Below are 4,016 nucleotides of genomic sequence, written 5' to 3'. Positions count from 1 at the left end.
TCTCTCACACACACACACACACACACCCACACACACACACAAAGACACAAACGCACACAAACACACATTTCTCTTTTTCTCTGCCCCCCCCAACACACACACAGACACACAGAGGCACTCACACACGTATATTCGCACAGGTATGAAACATACGCGAACACACACACATACACACATACATACGAACACACGCATACACAAACACATACACACACACACACGCACACACGCACACACACACACATGTTGTGGTAGTGGATTGTCTGTGAGATCAACTCTCCAAAAAATCTCAAGCAATGTTGGAAACTCGTCGTGTCAGTGGATGTTCACCGCTTTAGGTGTATTACTTGTCCGAGCAAGAAACGAAACCTTAAGCTCGAAAACAGGTCTCGTAATTTAGTTTTAGGACGAGTTTTACGGCATTTGCAACACAAATAAGACACATGTGGGCCAGCCTTGAGAGGTGTCACTAGAGAGTAACATACCAAAAACAAAAAACAACAATAACAAGAAACAAAACAAACAATAACAACAACAAAGAAAAACAAAAAACAAAAAAGAAAAAAACAGAAACGAAGGAGAGATAAAGACGAGAGATGGTAGAAGTACAGAAGGAGAAAACAGCACCAGAGCACCCGCCAGCCATCCACGAACAGGTTTTTTCACACAGGCAACCAACAATGGCACATTTATAAAGCTGTCGGCGGTTCTGTTCTATTGTGTATTATATAAGTTTGTGTGACCAATGAATTATTTCGTGTGTGGATTGTGTTTGCTATTGATAGCAACACTTCTCTAGCTGGATCAATAAAAGTCAGTTGTTCTCCATTTAGTTTGTAATAGAAGTGTAATTGTGTGTGTTATATGCTCCCATCGACACTATTTAGATAATCTTACATACTGGCTGCTTCGACTCTGCCTGTCAGGGCCAACCTTGGCTGAGAGACGCATTACTCAACAAAAATACACACAAAAAGTCCCCCTTCTCAGGAATCGGCCACACGTCTTTTGCGTGCGCCTGCCCATTGCCTAATTGTTACTACACCAAAGACGGTGGTATTTTTATTTTGTAAAAATGTGTTTATGGTTCAGATATTTTCTGGAGTATTTGAGTACATTGCGCTTGTTGTTTCAGGTGACAGCCAGGTAGAGAGACCAATTGGATTACGTTGGGACATTCCAAGAATAACGAACCCATCTGGAGGTGTAGGTGAGCATTCCATTTCCTTTGGTCAATAAGGGTGTTCCCCTCCACCCCCACCCCCGAATCAACACAGTTTATATTATTTAGGAGGCGTGCTCCCGATCATGTCTATCAGAGATAACACGACATGAAAGAGATTCAGTACACCAGCAGAGAGACCGAGATACTCGAGGAAAATGTATCTCCACTCGGAAATTGAACTAGGGTCTCCTGTGCGCGACAGTTAAGTGCCTAACCCCTTCACCACAGACCCTGGAGATATCCTTTGAATTCGTATGGTGTACTGTAGCATATTATTACACCAGTAATGGTTAAGCTGTTCACTGTAACATACAAAAGACACGTGTTCAATTCCTGAATGTGACAATCTCTGTTATCGAGTATCTCCGTCTCTGAGTTTTTCGGGATGTCGTATCCTTCTAACCGTTTTGACCAAGCAGGAAGGATCGAAGCAGCCTGATTCTTAAATGACCTAAGCTGTGTCAATTTGGGACCTAAACATTTACTGTTGGGTGAACAAGTGGGTGTTTGGCGGGTACTATGATGTAGTTTGCTCCTTCTTTCCTATCCAACATCTATCGTCCGTATCTCTCTTTCTTTTTGTGTTTGTTACTCTCTTGTAACACCTCTAAACGTTTGCACTTAAATAGCGTATAATCTAATTTGCAAGTGCCGTAAAACTCTTACTTCAACAAAAATTAAAGGACATCATTCTGACCTTGCAATCTGAAGACCTGCGATAGGATGTCTCTTGGCTTTAAAACAAAATTATGAACCCGCTGCTAGACACAAGCTGTTTACTTTAAAGCGGAGAACAGGAATTGGATTACAGTAAAGGGAAGAAAAGAAACTTACCGTAGAATATTACCTGGAAGGTTCTCTTCTTCTTCTCGATCGCATCACACTTGAAGTCTGGTATCTGTCATAAATTGGGCCGTCCTGCTCAGTTCATCTGTCCGCCCATATAACTTCTCTTGTAGCGTTAGTGGGGTTGGCCACGTTTCCTGTCTCAGGGCCCGGTGTGTCTTACTTGGAAGGTCATGGTTACTTGTTTTGAGACAATCGAAACTCACTACTGGACGCCAACATGTTACTTCGAAGCGAAAGTAAGAGTAAAATCTCTTTCAAGACTGCGAGGTTATCAAAGAAGTCATGGGGCATCTGAATTTAACGTCCATCCACGAAAGGACCCTGTCTAATGAATTGAAATCCTTGAAAGTAGGAGTTTTACAGGACTTGGTAGAAAAAGAAAGAGCAAACCACACCAGATCACGCGCCAGCACCAACCACCCACTCTCGGAACCTCCACAAAACGACCCGAGTTCGCGAACACCCAGTCAGGAAATCGGACCAGGATTGTGCAGTCCTTAGTCAAGCATGATGCCAACTGATCTTATGGAACTCCCCATTTCGAAATGAAGTCCGTAGTCAGAATACAGTAAAAAGTAGGGAAAGAGGAACAAAGACTAAGAAGTCTTACATTTTGTTTTTATATGACGCGTACACTTGAAAGCGCTAAAGGGCCAGCATCCCCTGTGGGTGAGAAGTAGGGCCATGCCAGTACCTATCCACTCCTTGCCCCAACCCCCATTGTGAAAAAGTGGGTTAAAATCACATACTTACATTATGATACAATCCAAGAAAGAGAGAGAGAGAGAGAGAGAGAGAGAGAGAGAGAGAGAGAGAGGGAGAGAGAGAGACGGACAGACAGACAGACAGACAGACAGACAGACAGACAGACATACAGACAGACATACAGACATACAGACAGACAGACAGACAGACAGACAGACAGACAGATAGAGACTAGAAAAGGGGTGATTCTTTATAACTGTTCATTCTTCTTGGCCCACATTTCATCATGCATTTTGATCGAAAGGGAATCATAGACACTGTATTTTTACTGGTTTGTTTAAATATTATATTTGAGAGATAAATAATTGTAAAAGGTTCCTCAACATCTAAAAACCGAATCAACAAAAATGCTATGGGAGTGAGGACACTGCTGTGAGATATTTGTCAGAACTGCGATCTACCAAAGCACCATAAAGACCCCATGATGTGAGAACACCACGGTGATAAGCAAACAATGCAAGCGCCTGTATAATTTTCGTTTCGCTGTCACAGCCCTGCACGGTGGAATTTGGAATTTCCACGTTAGTCTTTTCACTATGTGATGTAAATGAGTATAGTAATATTATTGCGGAAGCTAGGGAAAAACCAGGAGAAAGTCACGCGGAACAAAATGGAATTACGGGCAACAAATGATAGATCTTGTCAGTTTCGACACCGATGTCTGAATAAATAAGCCTGCAAAGCAAATGATTTTATATTCTCTGAAACTTTCAAAATGTTAAATGTTGTCTAAGATTCTCTTAAGGTGTTGATTTGGATATTTTCCCCACCCCACCTTCTCCCGGTGTAAGTTAAGATGCTCACTCATTAACCTATCCGCTTTCCCGGGAACAGTAGATTAGAAGTGAAACTATTCATTCTTACCGAGAGGGGAAAAAAAAGTACTTTGCTTGTTTGAGTAAGGAGAAGCACATCGAGACAATAGTGGTCATTTAGTGCTTGGAAAAAGTAATACACACAGACAGAAACAACAGTGGGAAAGTAAAGAAGTAGGACCTGCCAGTGGCGCCCTCCAACCACCCGCAAACAAACTGGACCCAGAAAAGGAAAGATGGAAAGAACGTAGTCAGAGAATCTTCTATAAGACAAAATATTAGTGCTCACTATTGAACGGGTTTCGGAACTTAAACTTCTTTCTTCTCAGTTTTGTTTGTCATGGGGAAGGAAGGTTGTGGGT

At 42.1% G+C, this 4,016-nt stretch overlaps 1 protein-coding gene across 1 annotated transcript in view; it reads left to right on the top strand.

The window, feature by feature from the left end:
• The window catches only part of LOC101855987 (neuronal acetylcholine receptor subunit alpha-7-like), a gene marked incomplete in the record, with an annotated part of 65,311 nt that overhangs the window by 985 nt on the left and 60,310 nt on the right, over window positions 1-4,016 (top strand). The window contains 1 exon segment of the mRNA NM_001280850.1: window positions 1,136-1,210.

The sequence above is a fragment of the Aplysia californica genome, unplaced genomic scaffold (genome assembly GCF_000002075.1).
Source record: "Aplysia californica isolate F4 #8 unplaced genomic scaffold, AplCal3.0 scaffold00002, whole genome shotgun sequence".
Classification (NCBI taxonomy): domain Eukaryota; kingdom Metazoa; phylum Mollusca; class Gastropoda; order Aplysiida; family Aplysiidae; genus Aplysia; species Aplysia californica.
This window is presented reverse-complemented; position numbering and strand designations above follow the sequence as displayed.